The 22434-nt window shown below is 43.4% G+C and overlaps 1 protein-coding gene across 1 annotated transcript in view; it reads left to right on the top strand.

Annotated features, from left to right (window-relative positions):
- Positions 1-22434, top strand: part of LOC148015284 (putative beta-1,4-xylosyltransferase IRX14H) — a 41949-nt gene that overhangs the window by 4798 nt on the left and 14717 nt on the right. The window lies entirely within an intron of this gene.

Here is a 22434-nt window from a genome sequence, read left to right as displayed (position 1 = left end):
GGTAAAATCAATAGGATTAAGCTACATGATGATTCTCAAATGGTGCTGAATTTATTTATTGATGATACTAACATATTGTGAAAAATGATGGGACATCAATTAGAAACGTATGGAACTGCTTGAATACCTTATGTATGGCCTTTGGCTCTAGGATAAATCATAACAAAACATGTATGAGGAGTCTAATCAAGCTTCCACCCCCTTTCTTGGTTGATCGATTAAGGCTACAAAATCACCACAACAACAACAACAACAACAGTCAACAACAGTCAACAACCCAAACTACCACCACCAACAACAACCACGCAAAAAAAAAAGATGCTTGTTTTTTGGTACGAATTTGTATGGTATGGTATGGTACGAACCGTATAGTACGAACCAGTGCGTACTACGTACGAGGGCAACTATGTCTAGATCCATGCATTTCAACATGGTATCAAAGCCATGGTGAGCATGGCTAAGCTCTTCAAACTCCTCTCTTAGCTCCTCTTAATCTCTGGTCAGCTCATGAGTTCATTTCTCACTCCAACTCCACTCTTTCCTTCATGGCAGCCTTCGCCAGCCTGCACCTAACGTGCTTGGAGCTCTTATATCTCTTCATACAAGTCAAATCTCTTTAAGTTTCCTTCTGAAATTTTTTTTTCGTGCTTTCAAAGCTTCTCTGTGGTGGCACTTCAAATGATGACATTGGTGGTCTATAGCTCTAGCATTGCGTGAATTTGAAGTCACTGCTTGATTTGTGTCTGTTTCCGTCCATATATTTGTTCTCTCTTTAAACAGCACGATCTTCCCCAAGATCATAGGGCTTTTGAAGCCTATTACCCACACTATTTTGTTGGAAGTGGTGTTACGAGGACGCGAAAATTTGATGCTTTGCTTATGTTTAATTGACATTTGATTAAAGGATTAATCAAATGTGCAATTAAAAGATGCACATGTGTTGCACTTGTGAGGTGCAAGCTATTTTTTCATAGTTGAAGGCCAAAGGACCTTGTGAAAAAGATGGGTGTCAAAGGCAAAAGTTGTAACAAGTTACACTTGTTAGATTCTAGGTGAATTTTGGTGTCAGTTTGCTCCTAGGACCATTAATTGGCCATTAAGTGTCAGTGGTGACACTAGGGACTAGGCATTAATTAATGGATTAATGCTTGTCCAAGGGTCAATTAATGCATGGGACCGCTTTGGGTTGCAAATGGCCTAGCCAATTAATTTTTGGATGGGCAAGGTCAATTTTCTTGGCATGGATTAAGGGTTGAATTAATTTTCAGAATTAATTAATTCTGAAAATTAATTAAATGGCTGGAAATTGCTGAAAATGGATTAAGAAAGCTGCCACTTGGCAAAACTTTTCCATGCAAGTGGGGAAAAGGTTAAATAGGGCTGAAGGGAGAGGGAGATCTCGTTTTTTCATTTTGGAGCTGTTGGGAAGAGGTGTTGGACTGTTGCTGCCAGATTTTGGGGCCAATTCCCAGCCATTGGAGACCATTTTGGTGATGGAGATTGCATATTCTTGACCTTGGGAAGCTGGCAATTGTTGCTGATGTACTTTCTCCTGAAGATCACAGTCTCTGATGCTCCTATTGCTGTTGGTGCATCCGTTTGGGGCTGGTACAGCAGGGCAGCAGCAGATTTTGATCAGTTCTTCGCGACAAATCTCAAAATTTTCTCTCTCTACAGCATTCTCTCATCTCCTTCAGCCTATGCTCAGCTATTCTCAGCAATCCTTAGCTATTCGGAGGAGATCTCAGCCATTTTTGGTGGGCTGATCTGTAATTTCTGCAGTAAACCCTAATTTACAGCAGAAATTAGGGTTTAGCAGCCACCTTGGGATCCGTGCCAGAGATTGAAGGCTCAAGGGATTGAAATCAGCACCTGATAATTGAAGATTATCAAGGGATTTCAGGAGCCAGCCCATCCCGAATTGATTTGGGGCAGCATTTGGCCAGCCAAGGGTCAAATTGGAGAAGTCTTGGGTGAATCAAGGGGCAAATGACCCAAAAGGCTTGCTGGTCATTTATGACAGCAAGAGCAATTGGTTAGCAGGAGGAGATTGAAGAATCTCAAGTTGTACTCCTTCCAATTGAATGAAAGCTAAAGAAATACCGCAAGGGGCGCCAGTTTTGGGGCCAACAGGGAGTCTACTGTCCAAGAATGTTATGGCAAAGTGTGTATTTCATTTTATGTGCACTTATTTATTGCTGTAATTAACTCTTAAATCAGGTTATTACCACCCATTCCAAGAAGGAAGGCTGGTTTCAAGTGGTGCAGCAATGGAAGCATAAACATGTACTGAAATAAATTGCTAAACATGAAACAAAAGAGAAAAGAAAAGAAAGAGAGAACACAATACAGATGAGAACTCAGATGTATGCTTGAGAAATGGAATCCATATATCAGACATGAGACTCTTGCATACAATAGTGAGTCATTGCCTACATGGGCACTGGTACCGGCTCCTCTCTCCACAGGACCTCTAGGTAGTGAACTGACTAATTGAGAAGGAGCTCAGAATATATAGGCATGAATAATGCCACAAAATATGTTAGGTTTGCCAACATTAATGTTGACCAATTGGCAATAATAAATGCTATAAAGCATCAAATGCTACACAATAAAAATGCCTAAAATATCTACATAATGTGCCCAACCCACAATACATGCTCAGACTCACACATGAGTTGATATACTCTACTAGCACCCTCTCTCAGATCATGGGTGATCTGATACAATACAATGATACAATGATAAATAACTCATCATAGTCCATACAACAGAGAACCACCAAGTAGAACCATGGATACCCAGGCAGTGGGTGATCAAGCCACCACCAAGGTGCCTTGGAGAAAACCTGATGTAGATGTCGATCGTACCGGCTCCTGAAAATAGAGAAGGTCATAGCAACTCTCAATGTCCGTCAATAATGCTTCTGATGTAGCACACCTGACCATCCTATCACCAATGCTGCAGCGCAGAAATGACCATGGATCCCCCTCCTTTGGCTAGACCGCTAAATGGATCCTCATGTGAGCTCTAGACGAAAGCCACTCGCTCTTTGTCAAATAACCAGCCCATCATGTATCTGGATGTCAATCCTAGCTCCAGGATTTGAACATGCCAGACTTCAGTTGATGTGTCAGGGACGTCCCTCATAAGATCCTGTGCATTTGTATAGAGATATAGATGAGGTGCGACTGCCCCATCTCACCACCCTCTCACACTCGCTCTTTGGCACCGGAGAGTCCTGAGGGATGACCTCATCACCACCACTAGAAAGCAGCTGAGGAAGGGGCCACCAAGCCCTTCCGACAATTCGAAGAAGAGAATCCTTTCGGCACCTGGACTTTGCCTTGGCCGGAGGATGTGAGTCGGAATCTGAGACGACAGATGATGACTCGTCGAAGGAGTCCGCATCTCGCATCGTCTTGTGCTCCTTTTTCTCTTGGAAGCTGCTAACTCTTCGCAGTCCTTTTGTACACGACCCTTCTTGCCACAGTGGTAACACTAGGCCTTCAACTTCTTTGTCTTCGAAATCCTCTCTGAAGCTGCAAGAGCCTCATCTGAACCTCCATAATGTGATGGAAGTGGCCTCTGTAGCTGCAAAGTCACCTCATGCTCAAGCAGCATCAAGGACACATGAAGAAAACTGACAAGAGTCGTAGATGTCTGTGCTCGTAAAGCATTCGCTACTCCATCAAAACTCTGGAGGAAGCTTGTAGAGTACTGTACCAACAAGATGTGCCTTTGATAGGGCAGATTGCATTGTTCGAAGCTTGTCTTGGATTTGGGTAACTCGAAGTAGAAATTATTGGATCGTATCTTTGGGTTCAAACTTTAGTTGCTGGAGCTGGCCATAGAGAGTAACGGCCCTCATGGTGAAGGAGCCTCGTACATTAGATGCAACTTTGACCATATGTCTGAAGCTATCCTGCAGGAGGTGACCGCCAGTAGGACTTCTTTGGAAATACACTGAAGTAAGGCCGAGTAAGCATGGGCATCATCCGAATCCCATGTAAGCATTGCTTCTTCATGGTTGTCTTTATCAAAATCAGCTGGAATAGGAGAAGGTTGTTGAGGATGTGCAATAGCTCTGCAAACCACGTACCATAACCGCTTTTGGATGAACCAAGCCTTTATCACTGCACTCCACGTGTGATAATCAGGTCCATGGAGCTTGTCATTAGTGGATGTGCACGGAGGAGCCATACGTAGAGGATTTAGAAGAGAAGTAGAGAAAATAAGGTATTTGGAGAGGGAACACAGCCAAAACACAAGCATAGACTACAAAAAGCAAGATTTCACATATAGTATAACCTAAAATTTGACCAAAATAAGACAAAAGCTGCTGCAAAAAGTCAAAAAATCAGTCGGAAACTGCATGAAACAGCAAAACGGCCTGAAAATGCAGTCGCTCAGCTAGGAGGAGATGTAGAAACACCAAAACGCAGGCTGGAACTGCCATGTAGGTAGGAGAGGGGCTGACACAGGCTGTTCAGATGCTGACGTTAGCAAAAACGCAGGTAAAACAAGTTACCTGATTGGAGCAGTAGTCGGCTGATTAGCAATGGTCAAAACAGTCCTAAAATCAACAAAGAAAATATAGCAGGAGCATAGAACTTGAAATCTGATACCATGTCAGAAGTGGTGCAGCAATGGAAGCATAAACATGTGCTGAAATAAATTATTAAACACAAGACAAAAGAAAAAAGAAAAGAAAGAGAGAACACAATGCAGATGAGAACTCAGATGTATACGTGGGAAATGGAATCCATATATCAAACACGAGATTGTCGCATACAACGGTGAGTCATTGGCTGCGTGGGCACTGGCACTGGCTCCTCCCTCCACGGGACCTCTAGGTGGTAAACTGACCGATTGAAGATAGGGAGCCCAGAATATATAGGCATGAATAATGCCACAAAATATATCAGGTCAGCCAACATTAATGTTGGCCGATTGGTAGCAATAAATGCTATAGAGCATAAAATGCTACACAAGAAAAATGCCTAAAATATCTACATAATGTGCCCAGCCCACAACACATGCTTTGACTCACACATGAGCTGGCATACTCTACTAACAATCTCTAGCTCAAATATTTTCCCAAATGGTCCACTCCATGAGGTGCAATCAGTGAAAAACCAGGTCCCTGACTGAAACCCTAAAAGGGCAGCCATAGCCAAGTTTCTTCAAGCTATAAAACACTTCAATTTCACTTACTATTAGAGTTTGTGTCACTCTGATCTAAGTTCCTACTTAGTTCCTAGTAAACATTTGGGCATTAAACCAGCAAGGAGGGGAAGATTTATGAAGATTAAAAGACTCAAGCAACAACAATCAAGCTCAACTAATATCTCTTGATACTATTTATCAATGCCATTGCTTGTGTCTCTTGACACATCCAAAGTGAGCTCATTTTTTAGAATTTTGTTTCTAATTTGCTGCTGTTCCAGTCACTCCAGCATGGGGAAAGACTCTTTGACATGTCTCTTCAAAGGAGTCGGGTTTCATACCTGGCAAACACGCATAAAGCTTATCTTGATGAAGGTGTCAGACTGAAGCAATGTAGAAGTGAATGACCGAGACAGAGTGAATAGAGAGAGAAGAGAGAGAAAGAGAGTGAAACACAAAAAATCTGCAGTGAAGAATGCTGTATAAGGATGCAGAATTATACACAGGTGTAGAGAGAATATCTGCGTATGTCTCCACCTCGAAGATCTCGATCTCTGTTAGCCTCGAGGGTAGTCTCCATGGTCTGCAATTTGAAATTTGTGGGACACAATTGACTAAGGCTGCTGAAAACAAAGCCTATAAATAGGCTGAAAATAATGGCCAGAAAAATCTAGGTTGGCTCCGACCCGATTGTTACCACATGGCCCATGGCTGACTGCTAGCGACGTGGCGCCTGCTTGTCACGTGGCCCTGCCTCTCCAAGTGATGACTAGCTAACACCCCCTCTCAGATCCTAGACAAAGTATAAGGAGGATGGATCTAGAGTGTTGGCGAAGTAGAGCCTAGGGAAGTGCCTTTGTAAACAAATCTGCAAGATTGTCCTCGGTCTTACAGTATTCCACATTGATGGTCTCATCCAGAAGCTTTGCCCTGATGAAGTGGTACTAGATCTCTATGTGCTTTGTTCGGGCATGGAATACAGGATTCCATGCCAATGCAACTCTCATTGTTGCACTGCAGAATAGTAGGATGAGTCTGGGGGCAGCCAAGCTCCTCTAACAATCGTTGAAGCCACACAGTCTCGTAGGTGGTAGAAGACGCGGCCCGATACTCTGCCTCAGTCGAAGAGAGGGCTATTGTGGGCTGCTTCTTGCTACTCCAAGAGATAACATTTGCACCCAAGATGAAACAATAGCTTGTAGTAGACCGCCTATGGTCCACATTGCCAGCCCAATTCGAATCACTCCAACCTGCAAGAACAAGATTGGAAGCACTTGTAATTGCTGGATAGGAAATCCCGAGGTCGGAGGCTCCCCTTAGAAATCGTAGTATCCTCTGAGTAGCCTACCAATGGATCTGCTGAGGTGTACTCATGAACTGAGCCAAGAAACCTACAACAAAACATAGATGAATCCATGTGTTGAGGAGCCAAATCAATGATCCAATCAGTTGACGCTAGCGGATAGCATCCGCCAAAGGAGAATTTGAGTGTGAAGTGGCCTTCGAGTTCCGATCCATAGGAGTAGAAATGGACTGACAATCCTCCATCTCAAGAGTCACCAAGAGCTCCTGTACATATCTCTGCTGAGAGATGAAACTCCCCGTCTGAGTCTGATAAATCTCGGGGCCCAAAAAGAAATGGAGAAGTCCTAAATCCATCATCTTGATCTTCTGATGTAAGGCTGCCTTCGTCTCTTTGACCTTTTGGGCATGGTCACTTGTAACAATCAAGTCATCAACATACGAAACAAACAACACATGACCACCCTCGGAAGTGTGTACATAAAGCTACGGATTGGCCCTAGAGCACTGACATTCCAACTTTGCTTGGAGGAAAGAGTCAATCTTCTCATTCCAAGCACACAGAGCCTGCTTCAGGCCATACAAGGCCTTCTTCAACCTGCAAACCTTCCCATTTGAGGAACCAAATCCAGGAGGTTGCTCTACATAGATCTCCTCCTTCAAATCATTGTTCAAGAAGGCCGACTTCACATCCAACTGAAAGACGGGCCATCTCTTATGACCAGCCAAGGCAAGAACAACACAGATAGTCGCCATACGAGCACTAGGGGCAAAAGTGTCATGGAAATCAATACCTGTGCGTTGAGCAAAACCTTTAGCAACAAGGCGAGCCTTATGCTTGTCCAAAGAGCCATCACTATGGTACTTGGTCTTGAAGACCCATTTGACACCAATCACCTTGTTATGAGAGGGATGGGCCACAAGGTACCGATTGCCATTCCGCTCAATAGCCTCCAACTCAGCTTCCATTGCTTTTTGCCAATGATCAGATTGAAGCCTCCTTCATGAGGTAGGCTCTCTATCCTGTATAACACGAGACATTAAACAATAGTTAGAGCTAACAAGCTCCATAGAATGTACCTGGTGCCTCCTTGACCTTCGTGGTCCATCCTATAGTTACCACTCCTCAGGGACCTCCTCGATCCTTGAATCTCGAAGCATGTTATGGGCCCAACGAGGAGGAGGCTGGATCTCGCCTCTGTGCTCTCCATATGTTGAAGTTTCTGAAAGGCCCACCGACAGTGGAGGACCAATCGGTGAATTTGGTGGTTGGGAACTAGGCTCCTCGTTTGAAGAAGAGTCCTTAAGAGACATAGGCTCGAGAGGAACAATCGCTAGGGCCCACCTATCACCAGGATCTCCAAGAACAGGGTGGTCCTCACCCCCTTAAGGGGCTGGAACCTCCACAAACCGAACGTCACGGCTCATATATGCATTGTTGAGATTTGCAATCACATCCATGTTGCCTCTTTGTAAGAGTAGATGGGCTGAAGACATGCAGGCTGCAGGAATCTCATATGCACAGAGAGGAAGACTGGCACCTACCCATCTCTATATAACATTGTACTTGAATGTCACTTTAATATATGATGAATGCAATATCACGATGCTTTCCCATTTCAGTTAGTGTCTTGGTCATTGTCAGTCTCATAGTCAAGATTGTGTTTATGAGTCCAAGCTTTCATCTTGGAACCTAATTCACTTGAGTAACAGTTGGTCTTTTCAGTCTATGTCATCATGACCATTCTCTTTGTGTTTCATCTACCATAGCCATGCTCTAGATCCGTGTCTTCTGACATCATATCAGAGCTCAGTTGAGCATGGCCCAGCTCTCCTTTCACTCCTCTTAGCTCCTCTTCATCATCTCAGTCCAGCTCAGTGTGAGTGTATGACTCCAATTCCTCACTTGAACCCCATAGTCACTATTTGGTAGCCATAGCCAATAGATAGGACCTACAACACTTGGAGCTTCTATATTTTACTCTACAGGCCATATCAGTTCACGCTTTCTTTTTAAAATATCTTTGTCACTTCAGGGCGCATAAGTCTGTCATAGAAATTGCAGACATTAAGCTACACACTGCCTAGCATTGTGTGTTTTCTTGCCCGTCGTCAAAATAGGTGCACTCTGTGGTTATACTATTCATTCTCCTCTTGCGCTACGCGAATCCGTTACTGTTCATGGAGCAAATGACGCCTACCTCGTAAGCTTACTCCCCACTAAACCATTCGTGCTATAGTTGCCTATACGAGTTGCACGGAATAAAAAATCGGTCAGGTCAAAACCCTAATTGTAGAGAAGCCATATCTTTTCAACTTTAAGCTTTTAGTTTACCTCATCTTTATTCTCTCTCTCTCCTACCTAGCTAATGCCACTGTAATCCATTGATTTTCTGAAGTTTCAAGCAAGATTCACCACTCAAATCATCAAGGGGAAGTGCTTTTTGGAAGACTCGAAGATCAAGCATCCATAGCTCACTTCCATAGCCACAAGCACCAAAACTTCAAGTTTACTTCATTCTCTCATTCGTGCCACTTAGACTGTACTCACTCAAATCCACTGATTGCCCATCAAGTCTGTGAGGAGGGGAGACCTTGGAAGATTTAAAGATTTAAAGAGCTTCATCAAGCAAAAGAACAACATCAAGAATCACCATCTTCAACTCTAGTATCTCTTGATACTACAGTGTGCCTTCACACAACTGTCTTGTATCCTTTGACATATTCAAGAGTCAACTCATTGCTGGTCTGATCTCACTTGATGTCAATGACAAACAAGAAGATCTCTATGTGGATACACTTCATGAAGAGTAACATGACTTGTGTTGCTTATCTACAATACATAGAAGATTTTTGTGATCCACTTGCAGGAGGACATGAAGCTGCCTACACCAAAGAGCAATAGATGTATTCATTTGAAGCACTTGAAGACATGCTTGCTACCTTGAAGTTAGTGCAAGAGATTGAAGTCATTTCCGCTGCCTCAAGGATAACGATATCTTTGCTCGAGGGGGACATGGACATGAAGACTAATGCAACTAATGCAAGCAAAGTCAATGAAGAAGCAGACCAAGAGGACCTAGAAGAAGAGGACCAAAATATCAAAGTAGTGGACACTGAAGCTGCAAGCAAAGTGAAGAACAAGTATAAGATCAAAAAGAGCAAGCTAGACTTACACTGACAAGAAGGCCTATATTAAATTGAAGATCTATGCGAAAAGAAATACTGAAAACTACAAGGGCCTGCCAATTTTCGACCCAATTTTTTACTAGACTTTTTTAGCCTTGTAATGCCTAGCCCTAACGCTTCTGACATAAGCTTGTAAACTCCTCATGTAGCCTAGTACTATAGCCTCTGTACACTTTGTAAGGGCCCTGTTACAGCCTCTGGATGTTCACCATGTTTGTGGTACCCACACTTAGCCTTTTTTGCAACAGCCTTTGGTGTTTGTGGTGTGCCTACACTTTGCAAGTGTTGCTTTCACTAAAGCCTCTGAGGAGGGGTGTTGAGATTTGCAATCACATCCATGCTGCCTCTTTGTAAGAGCAGATGGGTTGAAGACATGTAGGCTGTAGGAATCCCATATGCATAGAGAGGAAGATTGGCACCTACACATCTCTATATAACATTGTACTTGGATGTCACTTTAATATATGATGAATGCAATATTATGATGCTTTCCCATTTCAGTTAGTGTCTTGGTCATTGTCAGTCTCATACTCAAGCTTGTGTTTATGAATCCAAGCTTTCATCTTGGAACTTAATTCACTTGAGTAACAGTTGGTCTCTTCAGTCTATGTCATCATGAATATTCTCTTTGTGTTCCATCTGCCATAGCCATGCTCTAGATCTGCGTCTTCTGATAGGCATCCTGCTTAACAGGATCAAACAATCGATAGCCTCGAGACTACAAGCTATAGCCCACAAACACTTGTCTTTTGGAAGCTGATTCAAATTTGTCACGTTGTGTCTTTAGGATGTGAAAATAGGCATGACACCCAAAAACCGTGAAATAAGAAACATTTGGCTTTGACCTAAAGTACGCCTCATAAGGAGTCATACCAACAACAGTGGAAGTAGGGGAACGATTAAGGATGTGAACTGCAGTAGCGATAGCCTCAGCCCATAGACATTGAGGTGTCTGACGATGCTCCATCGTGGTACGGGCCATCTCGATCACATTGTGATTCTTCCCCTCCAAGATGCCATTTTCCCGAGGGGTGTTTGTATTGGCAAACTCCTGGTGAATACCACGATCTGCACAAAAATGAGCAAACTCATTAGAAATGAATTCTCCATCCTTATTCGATTGTAAGTAAGGTCTTCAACTTCCACCCCGATCGGTTATCCTCAAAGAGCAACCAATCCTTAAAGTTGGAGAAAGTCTTTGACTTCAGCTTCAAGAAATAGGCCCATGTCTTCTTGCTGTAATCATTTACAATGAGCATGAAATACAAGCTCCGTTGAAGGGATTCCGTTCTCATCGGTCCACAAAGATTGGTAGAAACAAGCTTCAAGGGTGTTGAAGACTGCCTCGAAGCCTTGGGAAACAACATCACGAGTTTGCCTCCCACAGATGTAGGATACACAAGGTTTGCTGGCTCACCACAATATCCGGCAAACCTCGAACAAACTGGTCCTTACATGCCTTCCGAAGGTAATCATAATTGAGGTGGCCAAACTGAGCATGCCAAAGATCGGATTGAGTTTGGAGGGAAGAAGAAGAGAAGTCAAGGCAGAAGAAGACCGCAACTTGTAGACTCTATTCTCCTCATAACCTGAAGAAAGAACCTGTCTCGATCCACGATCAATAATCCGAAAAGAATCCACATCAAATTCGACCAAAAGGCCGAGGGCACAAATCTTGTGCACCGAGAGAAGATGATATCCCAAAGCCGGCACATAAAGTACCTCGGATGCATGGGCACCACCATGCCCATCTCGAATAAGATGCATGTTGCCCCATCCTTGAATAGGAATAGACAAACTATCACCAATGAGAATCTGACCATGAGAAGCTCGCAAATGAGTAACACCTGCGGAAGGAGTCATGTGCCAAGAGGCACCACTATCAACAATCCACTCTTGAGTGAATGGGGCTGTCGACGTAGCATCAAAAGCCGTCAGGGTCGAATCTTCAACCACATCCAAATGGAGGAAAGCAATTGATGAGGGAGCAACCACTGCTCCGGAATCCTTTGAAGATTTCTCCTTCTGTTCCTTGTCGGGGCAATCCTTCTTCCAGTGACCTGTTTTGCTACATATGTGACAAGTAGACTCCTTGTCTTTGTCCTTCTTAGATTTGTCCTCCTCCTTCATTTGATCCTTCCCCTTCTTTTGAGAGGATTGACCAACCAAAGCCTCAGATTTCGAAGCATTGGTTCCTTTTAGTTGCTCCTCTTGGTTCAAGACCATAGGAACCAATTCTTCCCATTGAAGAGTCTCAGACCGCCTTGAAGCAATCAAGGCGGAATAAAAACCATTGAAGCAAAGGTGGTAACTGTGAAAGGAGAGTTATCGCTATGTCTTCAGAAGTGATCACCTTCCTTGTGCCTGAAGCTGCCTTAGCTTGTTGATCCCACATGGATGATGACTTGTTGACACTCATGGTCTGTATTTGCACTTCCAAAGAGACTCTCTTCTTCATGACGGTCATTCGATTTTACATCTGATCCAACTCCAACCATATCTCCTTAGCCACCATCAAATGCTCTATATGAGAGATAAGAGCTGTAGTACATGAGAGAAATAAAAACGAGTGAATGCGAGCATTGAGTTTATCCCAATGTGCTTGAGCCTTTGAAAACTCCACCTTCTCCTTGAAAGAGAGTTGGGAATCGTCACGCGAAGAAGGACGATTGATAGCCTTCGTAATAAGCTCCACCAAATCATAGGACTCCAATATGGCAAGCATCATGACCCGCTAGATGCGGTAGTTCTCACCATCGAACTTTTGATTTGAAGGAAGAGTTGGTAGGACGGGCACCTTCCGGTCCATGATCGCCTGAAACTTTGTCTCAGCCTCAGAAGACATCTTCACCTACAATGCCTGCACAAAACGCAAAGAGCAGCCCCCTCTAATTGTGAAAATACAGCATGCTAGGGTCATGGTTCGCTTGTCCAGCTCCTCCTTTACCTGCCGGAGGCGATGAAAAGGTAAAATCTGCACTTGAAGGTCCAAAATGCAGCCTTCTTTCTTCTCTAACGGCAAAAAATAGAAGCAGCTTCAGCAAATCTTCTCTTTTCTCGCTCGCCCACGCTTGTCTTAGTCTTTTTTTGAGGTTCAGTCCACCTACTCGCACTTCAGCCTTGTGTCGCACTGAAATCTCCTCTTCAGATGGATCCACCCTAGGTCAATCCTTTAGTGCTTTGATACCATGTCAGAGTAAAGCAATGTGGAAGTGAATGACCGAGACAAAGAGTGAACAAAGAGAGAAGAGAGAGAGAGAGAAAGAGGCAATGAAACACAGAAAATTTGCAGTGAAGAATGCTGTATAAGGATGCATAGGTGCAAAGAGAATATTTGCGTATGTCTCCACCTCGAAGATCTCGATCTCCATCAGCCATGAGGGTAGTCTCTATGGTCTATAGCTTGAAATTTGTGGGGCACAATTGACTGAGGCTGCTGAAAACAAAGCCTATAAATAGGCTGAAAATAATGGCCAGAAAAATCCAGGTGGGCTGCAATTAATGCAGTCGATTGTTGTAGTCCGACTGCTGCCATGTGGCACTTGGCCGACTACCTGCTTGCCACGTGGCCGTTGCTTGTCTAGGTGATGACTAGCTAACAGAAGGGCCTATGGGCCATCACTAGTGGACAAGAGAAGAAGCTTCGAGATGCAACTCTTGCAGTTGCTTGGTAGAAAAGTGATGACAAGGCTCAAGCCATCGCCAAGTACTTCTAAGGATGAACAAGTGTTGTATGTCAATAACAGATACAAAGGCAAAAAGGACCAGGTAGTTTGTGACTTCTGCAGAAAGATTGGACATATTGAAAAGTTTTGCCATGCCAGAAAGAGGCATCAAAAGGCCTATCTTGTAGCTGTGAAAGAAGAAGAAGACCATGGACATGAAGAAGTAGAAGAAGAAGAAGACCATCAGGAGCAGAAGGACAAGCCTCACTAGTCCTTCTATTTACACTACTTTGATAGACTTTTTTGAAGCCTTGGATAACCTTGCTCTAATGCTCCTTTCATAAGCTTGTAAACTTCTCATGTAACTTGGCACTATAGCCTTTGTATACTTTGTGAACCCCCCTATTACAGCCTTTGGATGTCCACCATGTTTTTGGTATCCACACTTAGATTTGTTTGCAACGACCTCTGGGTGATTACCATGTTCTCTTTCTCTTCCATCCGCCATAGCTATGCTCTAGATCCATGTATTTCAATAGTTCTCATCCCATAGTAACATGGAACGTGGGACGAGAATGGGACAGGGATGGGTTCGGGGGTAGGGGATGGCAAAAAATAGGGGTTGGGTTTAGGAGGTGGAAGGGGACGGTGTACATAAATAACATTTTACATTTCATAGTTACCAAATGTATGCATGTGATGTGTGAGTGAATGCGTACTACCAAAGACCATGTGCATGTGCATGCATGCATACATATGTTTTCCACTATAGAAAAACCACATATGTAATGTGGCTCTTACAAGAGTACTCTTTGGAAGGAGACTAAAAGACCCCAAAATAGCAAACCATTAAAAAAAAAAACTAGTTAAAATGTCCCCTATTAGTCATCCCTAACAAGGGGATAGTTGGTATGGGGAGACGGTTGTCGGGGATGGAACAAGGGACATCCCCCATCCCATTTTGGTATCCCCTTTGACAGATCTATCTGGAATGGCATTTTTGGATTTCGGAGGCTCAGGATGACCGTTTCCTGTTCCTATGTCTTAGCCTCTAGAAATAAATTCTCAACAATCATTAGTTGTAGGAATTTAAAAATTTATTTGGCCTTGCTTGCCAATTGGCCATTGCCATCCATAGTTTAAAATGCTAAGCCCTTTGTGTGAAGAAATGTTCTAAACATAGAAAACACAAAACCAATCGCATGGCAAAGCACAACGTGATAACTTAGAATATAGCTAGGGTTAGGGTAACTCAAAGATAGTGAAGACAATAAAGAATGAAGTGAATGATTATTGAGTGTACAATGCTCATGCAACAACGCACTATGCAATGAATATTGAACCTCGAATTCTTGTATCTTTGGGATTAATATAGAGGTGATGAGTTGGAGAGTGTGTCGTATTCTGAGACGGATCTCAAAATGCAGCAAGGTAGCCTTTGGTATCGAACACCAGCAAACGCAGTCAGAGAGGTTGGATTTAATGAAAATACGCAATGAGAAGAGAGAAATACTAAAAACACAAGCTAACATGAAAGCATTATGTAGCTTCCAATGTGGAGGCAATTCGAACCTTTATGCCACATCACTTAGCTTTTCCAATATTGGGAAGGGCCTAAAGTAACACATACTTAGCTTAGGATACAAATTCTTTGCGCCTTTTATCTTTTGTAGCTTTGCCTTCTCAAAATACTCTCGGCACATGACTCCTTCTGCAATAGGTGTTGCATATTTGTGGCCTTCGCATAGACACATTCTCATCATCGATAGCTCTTTTGTTCCTATTCAGGGGATGAGTAATATGCAGCTTATTCCAGATGGATAGGGTGATGCTCATACTTCAGAGGTGCTTTATGTGCCATGCTTGGGTTACCATTTGCTTTTGGTACACAAGATTTGTGTCCTCCGCCTCTTGGTTGTGTTTGAAGAGGAGTCCTTTTGGATTCTTGATTGTGGATCGAGATAGGTGCTTACTTTTGGTTATGAGAAGAATGACATCTACAAGCTTATGTCTCCTTTTGCCTTGACCTCTTGTTGCTTGTTCAAGTTATGCTGGACATTGTGGTGAGCCAGCAGCTGTGTGTATCTTGCAATTGTGGGAAACAACATCGTGATGCAATTCCTAACAAGGCTTTGAGGTAGTCTTTAGCACCCTTGGAGCTTGTTTCCACAAATTTGTGTGGATCTATGAGGATGGAGTTCCTTAAGGGAAGCTTGTATTTCATGCTGATTGTGGATGATTTTAGCAGGATGATATGGGCTTATTTTTTGTAGCTAAAGTTGGAGGCTTTCTTCCACTTCAAGGATTGGTTACTCTTTGGGAAGAACTGATCATGCCGAAAACTGAAGACATTATGATTGGATAAGGGTGGAGAATTTGTATCTAATAAGCTTGCTAGGTTTTGTGTAGATCATGGTATTCACTAGGAGTTTGCAAACACAAACATATCTTAGGAGAACAACATATTGGAGCGGGAGAACCGAAGTGTGATTGAGATGGTTCGCATCATGAGGAAGCATAGACAGACATCTCCAGTGTCCTTGGGTCAAGGTTGTGACTATTGCAGTCCCTACTTCGGTTGTTGGTATAACACCCTACGAGGCATATTTTGGGTTTAAGCTTGATGTTTCTATTTCATGGTTTTTGGGTGTGACATCTATGTCCACATCCCGACGACAAAGCATGATAAATTTCAAGCGGCTTCTCTAAGATAGGTGTTTGTGGGCTACAACTTGCACTCCCAGGATTATTAATTGTATGATCTTGATAAGCGAGATGTCTACATGAGTCAAGATGTTTGGTTCATGGAGGTTCTAGCCTTAGAGAGGGGTGAGGAGCACCCCGTGCTTGGAGATTCAAGAGATAGTTGGGCACCAACAATTGTACCTTTGGAACCGATGCCTTGTGGAAATGCTTCCTCTTTGAATGAGGATACCTGGGGATATTCCAAAGACTTCAGCAAATGGTGCACGCAGGGGAGAGATCCGGTCTCCTTCTCATTGGGCTTGAGACATGTTGAGAATAGCAAATGATGCTTGGTCATAGAGACCAGATGTATGCCCATAGAGGCTGAATCTATGTCCTAAAGAGGCTAGGAGATATGACAAAGATGTATGCTCTAGAAGCTCTAGGAAGAGATGTCTACAATCCCATATGCACAGTGAGTACTATGGTACTATCTAAAAAGCTATAAAGGCATGCACTTGACACTCATTTCAATGGTAATGGTACTTTCAGTTTGAGTCACTCAAGATTGTGTTTATGAGTCCAAGCTAATCTATCTTGGAACCTAATTCACTTGAGTTACAATCTCTTCTCTTTATCATGTATCGTGTGTTTGATTTGCGTCCACCATAGCTCATCTAGTTCTAAGTCCATGATTCTCAACATGGTATCAGAGCCATGGTTGAGCTAGGTAGCTAGTGGTGTGATTTCTTCCTTGCAAGCTCTAAAAATTGTCCCTCCTTCATTCTTCAAGTCTATTTTCATTCCAATCTCTAAAGCCATCCAATATCAAGTGCGTGTTTGAGGCGAAGAAGCTCAAGGAAGGGCGTTCTACTCAAGGCAAAATCAAGAAGCTTGGATTGGTCTTCACCTTGACGGGGAGCAATAGGTTTGCTGCTACCTTGGGTGGTGAAGTGGTAGAAGAAGAGCTTGAAGCTCCAAGCTAACATCAAGCTTTTCAGCTTGAACAACAATCCTTGGGAAACCATCCTCAAAATATGATTTTCTTTATAATCTCATCTATTATACCCACCATCAATACTTGTCAAGCTTGGAAGATAGAGAAGGGGGGATCGTGATCGTATATAGAGTGAGGAGAGTGAGAGGCCATTGACAATCTCCATATGTATGCGATGGTATAGAGTTATTAGAGGTAGATCAAGAATTGAGCGCTAATAATGGACCCTTTGAGTGCAAGGAAGCCGAAGAGCGGGTGGTCAGCGGTCCTCTAGCAGCGGTTGTGGGGCCGTGGTCTTTGCAACCATGAATGACCTGGAGGACACGGCTTGCAAGACCAAGAAGAAGGAAAGGAATAGGTGCAGTCCGAGAGGTGGTATATGCAGCCATGAACAACATGGAGGACATGACCTGCAAGACCAGGAAGAAGGAAAGAAACAGGCATAGTCCGAGAGTGAGGCAGATGACTCTGGCCCAGTTGTGCCTGAAGCTGACATTTAACAAATAGTTGCTGCCTGGACAGGGATACCTGTGGAAAAGGTTCAATAGATGAGTCAAATCTGTTGCTGTAGATGGAGAAGACACTGCACAACCATGTCATTGGGCAAGATGAGGCAGTCAGAGCAATTAGCCGTGCTGTTCGAAGAGCCTATCTCAAACATATTCACCACCTGCAGCTTGAATTATCCTCGTTAAAAAAAAAAGGTCTAATTTTTCATAAAGGCTAAGGTTAAAGCGTTAAAGTCCATTCACACAAGCTCATCCTCTCTCTCCCACACTTATCCACACCTACACTTCTCCAAAATCCATTGCCATGTCAAACCTTTTTAGTAATTGTCTATCCATCAAGCCAAATAAATCCCGCAAATCATGTATCTCAAAATCTATGTCATGTATGTCAAAGAGAGCTTGTCAAGTCAAAGATGAAGAGCATAAGACCAAGACTAACAAAGACCAAGAAGATCGAGAAAAGCAAAGGATGTCAAAGAGGCATGAAGAAGATAAAGAAATCTCCGCCGCTAACTGACAACAAAGAATATTCCTGTAGTGGATCTGCTTTCCATAGTGGATGTAACAAACTCTACTAATACAAAAAATGTAAAGTTTCAAGCCTTAACTTGATTAGGCTGCCAAAGAGCTAGTCTCCTGGTCCATGTTTGCATGCAGAGGGGGAAAAAGCTAGCAAGGATAGGAACTCATCATTTGAGGGGGGGTGTTGAGAATAGCAAATGATGCTTGGTCATAGAGGCCAAATGTATGCCCATAGAGGCTGAATCTATGCCCTAAAGAGGCTAGGAGATAATATATGACAAAGATGTATACTCTAGAAGCTCTAGGAAGAGATGTCCAAAATCCCATATGCACAGTGAGTACAATGGTACTATCCAAAAAGCTATAAAGGCATGTACTTGACACTCATTTCAATGGTAATGGTACTTTCAGTTTGAGTCACTTAAGATTGTGCTTATGAGTCCAAGCTAATCTATCTTGGAACCTAATTCACTTGAGTTACAATCTCTTCTCTTTATCATGTATCGTGTGTTTGATTTGCGTTTACCATAGCTCATCTAGTTCTAGGTCCATGATTCTCAACAAGACACACTCCGTGATTCACAGATTGAGGGAGTTCACAAAGAGTGAAAGCCATAGGATAGGACTGTGGTGGTCTTGGATGAACTAGGCACATGCTATCGAACTTGTTTGTATTAACTATTGTTTGATGACTTGTGCGATACAAGATAGGAAACCCACCTCCGTGGAGGAGGCTTTGCAGTCTCAACATTGGAAGAAGGCTATGAAGCAGGAGTTGGATGCTATTGAGCGGAATGACTTGGGATCTTGTGCCTCAAGCTGTTCATAGGAAGGTGATTGGTGTCAAATGGGTCTTCAAGACAAAATATCATAGTGATGGTACTCTGGATAAGCACAACGCGCACCTCATTGCAAAGGGCTTCACACAATGGCGAGGGTGGATTTCCATGACACCTTTGCACCTACAGCTAGGATGGCTACCATTAGAGTCATTCTTGCCTTAGCTAGTCATAGGAGATGGTTGGTTTATCAGTATGATGTGAAGTTTGCCTTTCTAAATGATGATTTGAAGGAGGAGATGGTTGGTTTATCAGTATGATGTGAAGTTTGCCTTTCTAAATGATGATTTGAAGGAGGAGATCTATGTTGAGCAGTAGCCTCTTGGCTTTTCCTCATCAGATGGATAGGTGTGCAAGTTGAAGAAGGCCCTTTATGGCCTCAAACAAGCTCCACGTGCTTGGAATGAGAAGATAGACTCATTCCTCCAAGGGAAGTTGGGGCATCAACCTTTCTCTTCTGATCCCTAATCATATGCCCACACGTCAGTTAGAGGGCACACGTTGTTTGTGCTTTATGTGGATGATTTTATTTTGACAGGTGACCATGTCCACAAGGTCAAGGAGACTAAGGCGGCACTACATGAGGTGTTTGAGAGGACAAATATGGGCCTTCTTCATTTCTCTTTAGGCCATGAGATTTACCAGTCTTTGAGGGGGATTTCATCTCCTAGTAGTAGTTTGTGTAGAAGCTTTTGGTCACATTTGAGATGGAGGGATGTAAGGCCATTTCTACTCCTATGGATATAAACTGGAAGGGTACAACCCTTTTAGATTCTCTAGTGGTGGATACTTCACTACAGGTAGTTGATTGGGTCCTTGATTTGGCTTTTTAACACTTGGGTTGATTTGTGCTTTCTTGTAGGTCTGTTGACTGGGTTTATGAGTGAACCCAAGACGGTACATTGGCAAGTTGCTATGCGGATGTTGTGGTTCGTGAGGGGGACCCGCGATTGATATTCATTATCTAGCGGGTACTAGAGATTCACCTTTGGTTCTTATAGGTTGGATTGGGCTGGAGATGTTGACCATCGGGGGTCAACGACAGGACATTGTTTTACTTTGGGTATCGGTGTTATCTCGTGGAGTAGCAAGAAGGAGCCCGCTATTGCTCTTTCTTCCACAGAGACAAAGTATCAAGCGGCATCTTTTACCACATGTGAGACAATATGGCTTCAGAGGTTACTAGGAGAGCTTGGCTGTCGTTAGACAGGTCCTATGACACCTCATTGCGACAATGAGAGTTACATTGCTTTGACACAAAACCCATTGTTTCATGCTAGGTTGAAGAACATTGAGATTTAGTACCTTTTCATTCGGGAGAAGATCTTGGATGAGACCATCGATGTGGCTTATTGCAAGACGGAGGATAATCTTGCAGATTTGTTTATGAAGGTGCTTCCTCAGCTTTTTCTCCAACAACATTCGAGATCCCTGAGCTTTATGCCACGTCCAGGATATGAAAGGGGGTGTTAGAAATTAGTCATCCCCTAGACTAGCATTTCTTAGGTTACCATTGGTGCAGTTAGTTCTCTCCAAGGTACTCACGAAGGGCATTGTTCATTATTCTTGCCAGTCAATGGGCATTTTCAGCAAGCACAATGTATGTGTAGTTCCATCAGGCAGGCGATGGTGCCACATGGCAGCTGGAGGATTAGTTGCTGATTATTTTATTCAATATTGATGCAGTCGGCAGCTTTTTGATTAGGTCAGCCAGTTTTGCTGGCCGACTGCATTATTCTATTGTATTTATTTCCTCCTATTTAGGCTTACTTGGCAGCTTGCCACACTCACTTGCTTTTTAGGTGCTTGCGGGAGAGAGATAGCTCGAATAGATACATCAACAACCCTTGCATATTTGCCCTCTTCATTTCAACATTCATTGATTGCAAATTTTTGTGTTCTTATCTCTTTTCTCTCTCCCTTTCTCTCATGTTCATTTTCTTTTAGTCTTGTCCATATGCTTCTGCATTCATTGCACTTCGACATCTTGTTGGTTCTTTGGTCTGGCTTATACACATTAGTCCGGATATTTCCTTTGTAGTGGCATTGTTGTCTTTTTTCATGAAAGCTTATACTCATGCTCTCACTGGTGAGTTGCTTTGTGCATATTGCGCCCCTTACAAGGGATTGGATCCTACAAGATTATGTATGGAGAGGGGGCCACACTTTTGGAAGGTGTGACTTAGATTGGGCAGGTGATGTGGGGTTGAGACAATCCACTATAGGTTATGCTCTCTCCCTTGGCTTAGGAGCTATCTCTTGGAGCAGTAAGAAGCAGCCTATTACGGCCTTACCTTCTACAAACACGGAGTACTGCACACTTTGTTCTATAGCTATGGAGGTAGGTTGGCTCTGTCGAATGGTGGTGGGGATTGGCTTTCCATAGACAAGACCCACACAACGGCGCATGGATAATTGGGGTGCCTTAGCGCTTGTAAAAACCCCCGTGTTTCATGCTCACATAAAGCATATTGAGGTTTGGTATCATGATGTACAAGAGCAGATTGTGGATTCTGAGTTAGCGGTGGCCTATTGTCAAACGGAGGACAATGCAGCGGATCTCTTCATGAAGCCATTGCCCAAGGCTTCCATGCTTCAACATATACGGTTGTTGGGTCTTCAGACTCTCCCAAGATTTGAGAGGGGGTGTTAGCCTGCCCTATTTTGTTAATTTATTATCTTCTGCTAGTTGTGAGCACTAGTTAGAGTTTGATAGGGACATTAGAGCTTTTACTATGTTTGTCATTCATTTTCAGTGTGCATTTTTTGCCTGCTCAGCTTTGTTTGGCTGTGATCAGCCCTGAGGAGTGCCACAACAGCTATGCACTGTCACATCAGCGTTTTCACTGACCAAATTGGCAGTCAGACTGCAAGTAATGCAGTTGGCCAGCTGTTCAAGTCATCCAGATTTGGCCATTTTCTGTTATATATAGCAGCTGGCTGGCTGGGGCAGATTATTCACTTCTTTGTCTTGTAGGTGCACTCTCCAACTTGGCCGTTCTCGTTTGTCTACATTGAGGACTGCTGGCTGCGCACTCCGTCTCTGTTACCGTCACTGTCTTTGTCATTGTCTTCGGTGCTGTCATCATTTTCCAGCCTGATTTGGTGCCCTCACTGATGCTTTGGGCTGCGTGTAGGGACTGATCAGTCCACCCTTGTATTCAGCAGTCATTTCAGATTCAGTGAAGATCTCTCTCTCTCTCTCTCTCCCTCTCTCTCTCTCTCTCTCCCTCTCCCTCTCCCTCTCCCTCTCTCTCTCTCTCTCTCTCTCTCTCCTGCTGTCCTCTATTTTCTCCTTTTCTCTTTGTGTTTGTGTTCCTCTTCCGTTGCACATTCTCACACTTGGCTCCCCTTACTAAGTTGCAAAAGTCTCCGGATGGCCACCATACTGAGGTGGAAGCCTCCTTTGTAACATCAAGGATGTTTCATACTCAAGCAACATTGAGGACATAGGTGTAAAGCTCACCGGTGTCAATGATGTTTGGGTCCGTAGAGCATTGGCTCTTGCATCAAACTTTGGAGGGAGCTTATAGAGTACAATCCCCACCAGATGAGCC

This window comes from Lygodium microphyllum, chromosome 24 (genome assembly GCF_053477565.2).
Source record: "Lygodium microphyllum isolate KBCC chromosome 24, Lygodium_microphyllum_v1.1.10, whole genome shotgun sequence".
Taxonomy (NCBI): Eukaryota; Viridiplantae; Streptophyta; class Polypodiopsida; order Schizaeales; family Lygodiaceae; genus Lygodium; species Lygodium microphyllum.
The sequence above is the reverse complement of the archived record's forward strand: the minus strand, read 5'-3'. Positions and strand labels throughout refer to the sequence as shown.